Raw genomic sequence first — 13,826 nt, forward strand, 5'->3', positions numbered from 1 at the left:
ATGTTGCACAGAGATTGTGGGTCTCTTCTCTCCCATCTGTTTGCTTAAAAGCTGATTGACATGTGATATAAATAAAGATCTCTCTATGACCATTGGTTGTAAACACTTGGCGTTTCCTTGCCACACACTACATTCCCGTAGCCACTATGCTCAGCAAGACACTCCATTTAGCAGATAATCTCCACTCTGTGTGCACACTGATCTGTTTGCTATAATGGTGCCATTGGACATTTTTCTATAATTAATGAGTTGAATGTTCTGCATCCAACAAGGGATTGGACATGTTTCTGTAATCAATGGACTGAATGTGCTCCTATAATCAAGTGATTAGCTGGTCTCCTGTAATGAAGACATTTGATGTGTTCCTATAATCAACAGACTGGATGTGCGATTCTAATGTAGGCATTGGACTGACTCCATTTTTGGAAAAGTTGGATATGTTCCTGAAATCAAGGAATCTTTAATCTATAAGGAAGGACATGTTGCTCAATTGGAGAGATTGAATGTATGTTCTTATAATCAAGGGATTGCAGGTGCTACTCTAATCAAAAGATTGGATGTACTCCAAAAATGGAAAGGTTGGTTTGGTTTCTATAATAAAGGAATTGGAAGTACTCTTATGAACAAGACATTGGATATGCCACTAAAATGGTGCAATTGGATGTGCTTCTATAATCGAGGGGTTGGTTGCACCTGTTACATCAAGGGATTGAATGTGGTTCTGTATTGGAAGGATTGGTTCTGCTCCTATAAATAATGGATACTTTGTGTCTCATTAATCAAGGAATTGGATGTGTTGTTCCCAGGGCCGGTTTTAAGCCTATTTGACCAATTTCATCAAATTGGGCCCCGCACCTTAAGGGGGCCCCGCGCCAGCGGCGACAGAGTTACCGTTTGAAGCCTTTTCTGTATTCTAAGAGGAACTATAGGGTAGTTTTTACTTTTGGGGAATGCACCGCATTACCGTCGACAAATCCTTCAGCCCAGCGCCGCCAAATCCTTCCGCCCGGGTAAGTAAGTTTCAAAATTTTAGTATATCAAGCATTTAATGTTTTTTTTTGGTTAAAGACGAGCATACTACACGAAATATAAACATACATAAATTTTTACTTTTGTAGAGTAGGGGCCCCGCCATCACTTTTCTAATTGGGCCCGCAATTCCTAGCACCGGCCCTGGTTGTTCTAATGCATGGGTTGGAGATACCCCTATAAGGCAGGAATTGGGTGCCGCCCAATCATCAACATGGTGGATGTGCTACCATAAGGAAAAAAGTGAAGGTGTTCCTGTAATTGTGCAATTGATGTGTTCCTATAACACGGGGTTCAGATATGACTCTAGAATTGCGTGATTGGATGTGCTTATGTAATCAAGGAACTGGACATGCTGCTATAATGAAGTTACTGGACAGATTCCTATAATGATGTGCTCGATGATCAAGTGGTTGGATGTGGTGCTGTAATGGAGGATTGGTTATGCTCCTATAATCAATGGCATCACGGTGCTACAGTGGTAACACTGTTGCCTCACAGGGCCAGGAGCCCGGGTTTGATTCCGACCTCGGGTGACTGTCTGTGTGGAAGTTACACATTCTCCCTGTGTCTGTGTGGGTTTCTTCAGAGTGCTCTGATTTCCTCCCACAGTCCAAAGATGTGCAGGTTAGGTGGATTGTCCCTTAGGGTGGGGTTACAGGAATAGGGCGTGGGATTGGGCGTAGGTAGTGTGGTCTTTCGAAGGATCGGTGCAGACCCAATGGGCCGAATGGTCTCCTTCTGGACTGTAAGGATTGTGAATCAAGAGATCTGATGTACTCTCATAATAGTGTGTTTGGTTGTGTTCCTCCAATCAAGAGGTTGGATGTGCTCCGATATTGGATGTGCTTATGTAAAGTTGTGCTTGGATGTGGTCCTATAGTAAAAGGATTGGATGTTCTCCTTTCATCAAGAGTTGGAATATGGAGATACTGGAGATATTGGAAGTAATCCAGTAATTGGGCAGGGGAATGCACCCCTATGATTTCAGGATTTGGATTTAAAGATATGCTCCTATAAATGAGAGATTGAAAGTGCTCCTAGAATGGTGTAATTGAAACCCTTTTCCAACCAAGTGGATAGGTGTGCTGTACCTTGTATTCAACACAGTGGTGGCCGTTAATATTGTTATTAAATAGAACAGCAATAGACTCGAGGTTCTATTGCACATTCTGAGGAAGTGGGTGTAGAGCACAATTCTTTGCACTTGCGTATAGGTGAGATGGCTATACCAAGGCAGAATGCTTAATTTCAAAGAAGAAATAGGGACTTAGCTGCTGAGAAATCTGAATTACTAAAGAAATGGATAAGGCCCAAAAACCAGTGTGGGAATATTCTCAGTCACCGGCAAAGTGATGGAAAGTGCCATTAACAGTGCTATTAAACGGCATTAACTCATCGATAACCTGCTCACCAGTGCTCAGTTTGAGCTTCAGACCTCATTACAGCCTTTGTCGAATGCTTGACAATAAAGCCTGATTCCAGAGGTGAGGTGAGGGTGACTGCCCTTGATATCCGAGTGTGGCATCAAGGAGACCTAATAAAGTTGAATTTGATGGGAATCCGTCGAAAAACGCTCCACTAATTGGAGTCCTACCTAGTGCAAATGCAAATGATTGTGGTTATTTGAGGCCAATGATTTCAGCACTAGAACATTATTGCAGGAATTCCTCAGGGCAGTATCCTAGGCCAACCATCTCATCTTCAATTGCTGCATCATTGACCTTTTCTTCATCATAGGTCAGAAGTGGGGATACTCTCTGATGGTTGCACTATGTTCAGTTTCATTTGCGACTCTTCAGATAACACAATTATTTGTGCTTGCAAACAACAAGACCTGGATAACATTCAGGCTTGGTTTGATCAGTCGTAACATTCACACAGTTGATACCAGGCAATGACACAAGAGGGAGCCTAACCACCTCCCCTTGATGTTCAACAACATTATAATCATTGAATCTCTCACCATCGTGGGGAGTAACATTGGCCAGCAACTTGATAAATTAATTAACAAATTAATAAATATATGACTATAAAATCAAGCCAAAGGATGTGTACTCTGCAGCAAGTAACTCACCTCATGATTGTTCAAAGCCGAGCCACCACTCACAAGGCACAATACACTCCACCTGCCTGGATGTGTACATCTCCAACAACACTTGAGAAGATCAACCCATTTAGGGTTGTTTGGCACCCATCTACCACCTCAAACATTAGTCCTCATTCTTTCATGGGATGTGGGTGTCCAGGCATGTCCCTAATTGCCCTCAAATGGAGTGACATTTTCTTTTTAACGAGTCAACCACATTTCTGTGGATCTGGAGTCACATGTAGGCCAGACCAGGTAGGGATGGCAGATTTCCTTCCTTAAAGGGCATTAGTAAACAATCGACATTACAACAATTGACGATGGTTTCATGGTCACCATTACACTTCTAATGCAAGATTTTTACTGAATTCAAATTTCACCGTCTGCCACGGTGGGATTCAAATTCAGTCCCTAGAGCAATTACCCTGCGTCTCTGGATTGGTAGTCCAGTGACAATATCACTATACCACCGCCTCCCCTTGTTAATTGTGTGGAGTTTGCACCTTCTCTCCGTGCCTGTGTATGTTTCCTCCAAGTGCTCCAGTTTCATATTACAGTCCAGAGATGTGCAGGTCAGGTGGATTGGACATGCTAAACTTTCCTTTAGTATCCAAAAAGGTTAGGTTGGGTTGTGGGGAGTGGACCTAGGTAGGGTGCTATTTCAGAGAGTCAGTGCAGACTTGATGGGCCTAACAGTCTCATTCTGCACTGTAGGGATTATATGATTCTATTATTCACTTTCTCTACCATTAGCATACTGTCGCTGCAGTGTGTACCGTCTAGAATATGCACTGCAGCAATTTGCCAAGGCTTATTTTGTAGCACCCATTCCATGTGCATGGCTTATGTCACCTAGACGCACAAGGGCATCACCAAATTCCACTCCAACTCAAGCATGGCAGTGACTCAGAATTATATTATTGTTCCTTTATTGTCACTGGGTCAAGATCCATGGAACTCCTTCCCTTACAGTACTGTAGATATGCCTACATGATGTGGACTGCAGCAATTCACAAAGGCATCTCCCTACCGCCTTCTTGACGGAAATTAGAGATGCGCAATAAATGCTGGCCTTACCAGAGCCACACCCATAAACTAATACAAAAAATGAAGCAATAGCCACAGGCACTGTTCAATTTACTGACCTCCTTTCACTCACCCATCAACAATCCCTGTAAAACAGAACTCATACCTCATAGCCATAGCTTTGCTTCATCCTCTGAGGCTGAGCACTGCTCCAGGCCATACAATCACCTCCCACAGCTTACACACATTGCCAGCTATTGAACATTGATAGGCACATCACCCAAATATATTTTGCCATGCTCACTGTCACACCTCTCTGTCTCTTGCTAGAGGAGGTGGCACACAAGCAAATACAGAAATAACTAACTGTCAGAAGGGTAGTCATGGCTGCATGTCATCATCTCAGTGGAGGAGATGGTGTGGCCACCATTGAAGCAGCCACTTTACAGCCATAACCTATAGAGGGGCTGAAAGCATTGAACCTTCACTTTGTATTTGCATGCAGTTCTTGTTTTCACCACCTATCCTTGTAACAGCCCTACCCATGTGTCTTTCACCTTTCATTTATCCCAACAACTTCCACCTGGTCAGGTCATGGTTCAGGAATTTCGAGTACCAGAGGAGCTTTTACATGCAAGTTGTAGTGATGGTAGAGGTTCCAATTTCCAAATGTCTTTTGAATAACTTGTCAACCATCAGCAAAGACTTGGGTAAGTCCTCAGTTTGTCTGTTTCTAGCCCCTTTTAAAATGATTCAATTTAATTTAAATTGCTTCTTATTATTCCTCCCAAAATGTATTACTTCACTGCTCCATTTAAAATTTGATTTGCCATATGTCTGCCTGTTTCATCAGTCTGTCCGTATCCTCTTGAAGTCTGCTGCTAACTTCCTCTTTTCTATATTTCCAAGTTCTGAATATTACTAATTTACCCCCTTGTATATCAGCAATATAATGCTGATAATAGAAAATAGTGGTCCCAACATTGAACTCTGGAGGGCATTGCTGCACAACTTCCTCCAGTCTGAATAACAGCTGTTCACCACTACTCTTTCTGCTTCATGTTCCTTTGTCAGTTTTGTCTCCATGCAGCCACTAGCATTATAGTAGAGTCAGTTAGCTCAATTGGCTGGATGGCTGGTTTGTGATTTGGAGCTGATGCCAACAGTGCAGGTTCAATTCCTGTACTGGCTGATGTTTATGAATGAAGGCTCTGCCTTCTCAACTTTACCCCTTCCCTGAGATGTGGTGACCCTCAGGTTAAATCACCATTAGTTAGCTCTTTCTCCCCTTCAAAGGGGACAGCAGCGTCTGGGACACCGGCGACTTTCATCCTTTTCGTCCCAACGGGCTATCATTTTGGTTTCAAACATTACTTTCTCAAACACCTTTGTATGTCCTGGTAATGCACTACCCTAATTAACCCTGTCCATTAACCTTATGATTGCTGTTCTAATGGAAGGATTGCATGTACATGTGTACATTGCATGTTCATAGGATTTGCATGTTCTCGTGTGAATGAGGGATTAGATATGCTGCTCTAATTTATGGATTGGAGGTGTGCAACTGCTGGAGACACTGGATGTGTTCCCAAAATGGAAAGGTTGTTTGTAGTTCTTCAATGGACAGGTTTGGATATTCTTCAATAATGAATTTCATGGGCTGTTAATGAATTTGAAGTGTTTTTATAATAGAGGTATTGGACGTACTCCAATAATATAGTTTGGATGTATTCATAATGGACAGAGTTGGACATGCTCATGTAATTGGTGATATCACGTGCTGCTGGAATCAAAACATTGGATGTGCTTGTATAATAAGTCAATTGAAAGTTTTCCTTTAAATACAGGACTGGATTTGCTCCCACAATCAAGCAATTTAATGCGTTCCTTTAATCGAAGGTTAGATAGGCTCCTATAATAGACACTGGGTATGATCCTATAAATATAGAATTTCAATTTTTTTTTGCACTAAAGATATTATTTGGTGCCATCTCTTTTAATTCACTTATACCAGAAATCACAAATCAGATTTTAGAACTATAAAGATACTGTTAGCTTTCCAAACATTAAAAATACGATTTTTAAATGTGAATTAAAGATTACTCGAGATGCAAATGGGAGGTGAGTATTCTGAAAGATAGGACTGAAAGCTGAATCGGCAAAGCAAAAACTAATTCATACAAATATGTCAAAATCTTTGATTTCATTCAAATTTGTGGGAACATTCTTCCTGTTAGCTCAATTTAACTTAACTAACTGTAAAGTGGTTTGAAAGAGGCAGAGATTTGGGTAAAGCATTCATGGATTCTGTAAACTATCCCAGGTAAATGTGGCAGAAGTTATGTGAAAGTATTCTACACTGGATCTCTGAACTGAACCTATTTACCTGAGTAAGGAAAAAATCTCCAACCAAAAAGATTAAAACTTGTGAAAGTTTGTCCCGGAATAGGCTTGGTGTGTTCTGGTTTCAGCAGCATATGAATGACGAGGGATTTGCATCCCTCGTCAGAGCAGCATCGAGACAGCGATGGAATTGCCCACGTTTCAGAAGCGGAGTCTTTATTGATTGCAGAAGCTAACCTTTGGGTCACATCAAAGTGGTGAACAGTCTGGTTCAGACTCAGGCAGCTGCCAAGAACAGGGGTGCACCAATGGCTGGGGAGAAGAGTTTGTCACGAGGGCCAAATTCAATGGCTTCCCAATATTTCATTGAAGGAAATTTCTGCTGATCCAATATTAGATGTTGGACTACCCTGAGGATATGAAAACTATTACATAAATCTAAAATTGTATATTTTCTCTTTTACTGCAATGGTTCTTTTGGCTACTGAATATAATTAAAACATTAACAGCAGATGAGCATAAGGTTAATCATGTGAAACCTGCTGAGCCATTTTTTTGAGGCCGGCCCAAAGGATGAATAATATACAGCTGATCTTTTACCAAGTTCCTTCAGTTTCATGAAAGAGCTGGCAGCCCCACCAGTGATTGTTGCATTTCTGAGTTACAGGCTTTCACATCCTGAAAGATTAATAGTAACCTTTTTGCATACTGTTATATCTTATATGTAAGGAAACCACATGTTCTGTGTGTGAAATGTGGAAAATATTCCATCAGTGACCTCGCCTTACAACCCATAAGCAATAAAGTTTTGAGTAGGTTCTGTTAGTCAGGTCACAAGTGGGATATTTTCCACATCAAATGGATTAACATATGGCATTCTATTTATGGGAGGGAAGTCTGGCGAATACGCACACTTTGGAACATTTATTTCAAATATCTCAAAAACGATTTCTGTGAGTATTTGATTCTGTGGAGTTGGATGAGTGCTGAAAAATGCTGGTGCCACTGCCCAGGGATACATTGTTGTAATTCTGTCTCACTATAAAACCCAGAGAGCCCCCTCGTTTGGCCAACATAGTCAATGGTTTAGGATGCTACTCGTGCATCACAAATGCTGTCAAAATGCAGAGACAACTGTACCAATCAGAAATGCACTTGGACTTTACACATGCTTAGAATCGCCTGAAATGGGGATGGAGGCCAAAATAACTAAATAAAAGAAAAAGCTTTTCACGATTTCATCACGAAAAGCAGTTTAGATGCACTATTTCCATCATTTAATGGGATGAGGGCTTCGCTGGCTCGGCCAGCATTGGTTGCCCACCCCTCATTTCCCTTGAGAAGGCGATTGTGAGCCACCATTTTGAATCACTAGAGTCCATCTAATACACACACATACTGCTGCTGGGAAAGGGAGTTCCACGATTTTAGCCCAGTGACATTGAAGGAACGGTGATATAGTTCAAAGGTCAGGTTGGTGAATGGTTTGAGGGGAACTTGCAAGTGGTGGTGTTCCCATGCATCTGCTGCCCTTGTCCTTCCAGCTGGTAGAGGTTGCAGGTTTGGAAGGTGATGCCAAAAGAGCCTTGGTGGGTTGCTGCAGTGCATCTTTTAGGTATAACACTGCTGCTACCGTGCGTAAGTGGTGGAGGGAGTGGGTGTTCAAATTGGTGGATGGAATGCTGATCAAGTGGACTTCTTTATCCTAAGCTTCTTGAGTGTTGTTGGAGTTGCACTCATTCAGGAAAATGGAGAGTATTTCATCATACTCCTGACTTGAATCTTGTGGATGGTGGACAGGCTTTGAGGAGCTAAGAGGTGAGTTACTTGCCTCAGAATTCCCAGCCTCTGCGCTGATCTTGTAGCCACAGTATTCATATGGTTGGTTCAGTTTCTGGTCAATGGTAAGCACCAGGATTTTGAAAGTGGGGGAATTCAATGATGGTAATATTATTGAATGTCAAGGGGAGACAGTTAGATTCTCTCTTGTTGGAGGTGGTCATTGCCTGGCAAGTGTGGGGTGAATATTACTTGCCACTTATCTGCCCAAGTCTGAATGTCGTCCATTTTTTTCTGCATATTGACACAGACTGCTTTGTTATGTAAAGAGTTGTAAATGGTACCATGCAATCAACAGCAAACATCTCTATTTCTGATCTTATGATGGAAGGAAGGTCTTTGATGAAGCAGTTGAAGATGGTTGGGCATAGGATACTACCTTGTGGAACTGGGTAGCACAGTGTCGCTTTGCAGCTCCAGGGTCCCAGGTTCGATTCCCGGCTTGGGTCACTGTCTGTGCAGTTTGCAAGTTCTCCCCGTGTCTGCATGGGTTTCCTCCAGCTTCCTCTCACATGTCCCAAAAGGCGTATTGTTAGGTAATTTGGACATTCTGAATTCTCCCTCTGTGTACCCGAACAGGTGGTGGAATGTGGCGACTAGGGGCGTTTCACAGTAACTTTATTGCAACGTTAATGTAAGCCTACTTATGACAATAAAAGATGACTTTACTTTACTTTTCCTGGAACTGAGATGATTGGCCTCCAACAATCATAGCCATCTTCCGTTGTGGTAGGTATGACTCCAACCATTGTAGTTGTTTCTGTAACATAAAGTAAGATGGCAACCAATTTGCATTACAGCAAGATGACACAAACAGCAATCAGATAAATAATTGGTTAATTTGTTTTAGGGCTGTTGGTTGAGGGATAATTATTGGCTTGAACATCAGTGGTAACTCCTCTGCTCTTCAAAATAGTAAAATAGAATATTTGATGCCCATTTGAGAACACTTGGTTCAGTGTCTCATCCAAAAGTCAACACCTCTGCCAGTGCAGTGCGGTGTTCTTTCAGTACTGTAGTGTGAACCTAAATTATGGAGTGAGACTTAAATATGCCACATTCGGACTCAAGAGGTGGGGGAGCCAAGGCAGACACAAATCCACAGGGTAGTATTAGAACAAGAAGACTTTAACACTAATATACTTTACGGACAGGAAACCATATGCCAATGAATATGCAAAGCTCAGATTATTATCATACATATTCAATTGGAAAATGCACACTCTTCTGTACACAGATTAGTATACTTTGGACTGCAGATACATGCATACAAATCTGGAATAATATTATGCAGCTTTTGCCTTTCCACATTTCTGATTGGTTGGCATATGCGGAGGCACAGGGGACATGCAGAAGACTGGAGCACATAGTGCATGTGTGGCTGTCAATACTTGGTGCTGGTGGCACGGTGACAGCAATAGCGGCAGAGCCAGGGCAGCTGGCAAAGAAGAGAGAGAGCAGAAGAAGACGGGAGCCCAAAAAGAAAGTGACCCTAGCTGGAGGGATTGGAGGTGAAAGAAATGTCATGGAAGTGGAGGCAGAATGAGAAGGAGGGAATGGGGATAGGGATAGAAAGCAATGGGAGAGTTGGAAGGATAGATGAGGATGCTACAGGGAAAAGGGGTGACAGGAATAGAAGAGGTCTAGCATGAGAGGGATGGTGTGGGAAGGATGGAATGGCATGAGAGAAGGCGACATGGGAGGAGTAGGGTAGAAGGAAAAATATTGGAGGGATGGCATGGGAAAGGTGGATTGGCATGGGATAGGCATCCCATGGAAGTTGGGGATGGCATAGGAAGGATGTAATAGTGTAGGATGGACAGGGCTAGGAAGGCATGTGAGACATGGGATAGGATGACAAGGGAAGGGTAGAAAAGATGCTGAAATTGTACATTAATATGACTGGCAATATTTGACAGGATAGGTCGATAAACATGAGGGTGAATTCAACTTCACAGAGTCATATACAATACATATGCATTGTCACAATACACAAAGGGATGTGCACATAGCAGGTTAATCAAATACCCCAGTAACAATGTCTTATAGAAAAATGTGCACACATATTTAAACCACTCAAAACAAAGATTCAAATAGTTAAAACATATGCAGCTACATTTTAATAGACATCATTTTGGGCAGACAGTGGTACTGTCATTGGACCGTATAGCTAATGCTCTGGGGGTATAGGTTCAAATCCCACCACGGCAGCTGGTGGAATTTAAATTCAATTAACAAAGTAAATCTGGAATTGAAAGCTGTGTCTCTGTAATGGTGACCATGAAACTATCATTGATTGTTTTAAAAACACACCTGGTCCTTTAGGGAAGTAAATCTGTCATCTTTACCAGGGCTGTTGGTTGAGGGATAATTATTGGCTTGAACATCAGTGGTAACTCCCCTGCTCTTCAAAGTAGTAAAATAGAATATTTGATGCCCATTTGAGAACACAAAGGGAGCCTTGGTTCAGTGTCTCATCCAAAAGTCAACACCTCTGCCAGTGCAGTGCGGTGTTCTTTCAGTATTGTAGTGTGAACCTAAATTATGGAGTGAGAGCAATGTGGTTGACTCCAGACTGCTCTTAAGGACAGTTAGGGATAGGCAACAGATGCTTACCTTGCCAGCAATGCCCACCTCCCATGAACAAATAATAATAAACAGTGAAAACTCTTTCCAAACACTTCAACCCACATTCAAAATAATCAAAGACCTACATAAATAAGTAAATAGAATCAGCTTATAACACACTCAAACCAGAGAGACATAGTCACATATAAATCATTTGGACCACAGTGAAAAATATGAGATGAAAACACATTCAAACCCTCGAAGCATGACGAAAAATCTGAACACAGTCAAACCCCTAGGCTGAGGTAGCCACATCTAAATGCACTCAAGCCTTCACAGAGTCATCCAAACATCCAAACATGCTAAAACTCTGTAGCAACAAATGAAGAGATCAAAGTACAGTCAAATCTCTAGAGAAACATATACCCACATCTAACTACATGGAAATTCCAGAGGGAGTTCTATAAACATCCAACAAATTTGAGCCTTCCAAAGAGATATAAACACATTAAACATACCCAAATATCATAAAGGAACATGACCACACCCAAACCTCAAGGCAGTACGGTGACATGGTGTATGGAAATACATTTTGTCACGAAATGCACTGGGTGTGAGTTTGCAGCCGCAATCCACAGAGAAAAAATAAATATTGATGCCTGATCTGTGGCTTATTCACTCTGCACACAGAGAGGGGTAAGCTGGGGCCTAGTCACTCTGCAGAGAGAGAGAGGGGAGGGGTGAGCTGGAGCCTAGTCACTCTGCAGAGAGAGAGAGGGGTGAGCTGGGGCCTAGTCACTCTGCACAGAGAGAGAGGGGAGGGGTGAGCTGGAGCCTAGTCACTCTGCAGAGAGAGTGAGGGGTGAGCTGGGGCCTAGTCACTCTGCAGAGAGAGAGAAGGGTGAGCTGAGGCCTAGTCACTCTGCAGAGAGAGAGAGTTGTGAGCTGAGGCCAAGTCACTCTGCAGAGACAGAGGGGTGAAGTGAGGCCCAGTTGCTCTGCAGAGAGAGGGTTGAGCTGGGGCCTAGTCGCTCTGCAGAGAGAGAGAGAGGGGGGAGGGGAGGATTGAGCTGAGGCCTAGTCACTCTGCAGAGAGAGAGAGAGAGAGAGGGGAGGGGTGGGCTGAGGCCCAGTCGCTCTGCAGAGAGAGGGTTGAGCTGGGGCCTAGTCGCTCTGCAGAGAGAGAGAGAGAGAGAGAGGGGGGGGGGGGGGGGGAGGGGAGGGTTGAGCTGAGGCCTAGTCACTCTGCAGAGACAGAGAGGGGTGAGCTGAGGCCTAGTCACTCTGCAGAGAGAGAGAGGGGGGAGGGGTGAGCTGAGGCCTAGTCACTCTGCAGAGACAGAGAGGGGTGAGCTGAGGCCTAGTCACTCTGCCGAGAGAGAGAGAGAGAGAGGGGAGGGGTGAGCTGAAGCCTAGGCACCCTGCAGAGACAGAGGGGTGGGCTGAGGCCCAGTCGCTCTGCAGAGACTGAGGGGTGGGCTGAGGTCACTCTGCAGAGAGAGAGGGGTGAGCTGAGGTCAAATCACTCTGCAGAGAGAGGGGTGAGCTGGGGCCTAGTCGCTCTGCAGAGAGAGGGATGAGCTGGGGCCTAGTCACTCTGCAGAGAGAGAGAGGGGTGAGCTGAGGCCTAGTCACTCTGCAGAGACAGAGGGGTGAAGTGAGGCCCAGTTGCTCTGCAGAGAGAGGGTTGAGCTGAGGCCTAGTCACTCTGCAGAGACAGAGAGGGGTGAGCTGAGGCCCAGTCACTCTGCAGAGAGAGGGGAGGGGTGAGATGAGGCCTAGTCACTCTGCAGAGACAGAGGGGTGGGCTGAGGCCCAGTCGCTCTGCAGAGACTGAGGGGTGGGCTGAGGTCACTCTGCAGAGACTGAGGGGTGGGCTGAGGTCACTCTGCAGAGATAGAGGGGTGAGCTGAGGCCTAGTCACTCTGCAGAGACTGAGGGGTGGGCTGAGGCCCAGTTGCTCTGCAGAGACTGAGGGGTGAGCTGAGGCCTAGTCACACTGCAGAGACAGAGGGGGGAGCTGAGGCCTAGTCACACTGCAGAGACAGAGGGGGGAGCTGAGGCCCAGTCGCTCTGCAGAGACAGAGGGGTGGGTTGAGGCCTAGCCACTCTGCAGAGACTGAGGGGTGAGCTGAGGCCTAGTCACTCTGCAGAGACTGAGGGGTGAGCTGAGGCCTAGTCACTCTGCAGAGACTGAGGGGTGAGCTGAGGCCTAGTCACTCTGCAGAGATTGAGGGGTGAGCTGAGGCATAGTCACTCTGCAGAGAGAGGGTTGAACTGAGGCCTAGTCACTCTGCAGAGAGGGAGAGAAGGGGTGGGGGTTGGGGGTGGGGTGAGCTGAGGTCTAGTTGCTCTGCAAAGACAGAGGGGTAATATCATAGAATCCCTACAGTACAGAAGGAGGCCATTGAGCCTATCAAGTCTGCACCAACCCTCCAAAAGAGCACCCTACCTCGGCCCACACCTCTGTTCTATCCTCATAAACCCACCTAACATTTTGGACACTAAGGGACAATTTATCATGGCCAGTCCACCTCACCTGCACATCTTTTGACTGTGGGAGGAAACAGGAGAACCCAAAGGAAACCCATGCAGACACGGGGAGATCGTGCAAACTCCACACAGACAGCCACCCAAGGTCAGAATGGAACCCAGGTCCCTGGGTGTGTCAGGCAGCAGTGCTAGCCACCGTGCCACAGTGCCACTTAGGGCTAGTCACTCCACAGGGCAGCCTTGGAATTGTAGGGATGAGCTAAAGTCTGGTGCTTCTTCAACATCTATGGGACGGCGTCTTCACAAACAAATCCACTTGTTGAGAAACATACAATTTTATATACATAAATACAACACTTGTACAAAAAGGCACACATAGATGTGTGGATGGACATTCTATACAGACACATAAAACTGAATTTTCACCATTGGTAACAGG

The 13,826-nt window shown here is 44.4% G+C and overlaps 1 long non-coding RNA gene across 2 annotated transcripts in view; it reads right to left on the reverse strand.

The window, feature by feature from the left end:
* The window catches only part of LOC119972719, a 28,878-nt gene that overhangs the window by 9,180 nt on the left and 5,872 nt on the right, over nt 1-13,826 (reverse strand). For both annotated transcript variants that reach the window (XR_005462139.1, XR_005462138.1), the window contains exon 2: nt 8,996-9,086. This is a non-coding gene — a long non-coding RNA (uncharacterized LOC119972719). The remainder of the gene's footprint in view (nt 1-8,995; nt 9,087-13,826) is intronic.

Source organism: Scyliorhinus canicula, chromosome 10 (genome assembly GCF_902713615.1).
Source record: "Scyliorhinus canicula chromosome 10, sScyCan1.1, whole genome shotgun sequence".
Lineage (NCBI taxonomy): Eukaryota > Metazoa > Chordata > Chondrichthyes > Carcharhiniformes > Scyliorhinidae > Scyliorhinus > Scyliorhinus canicula.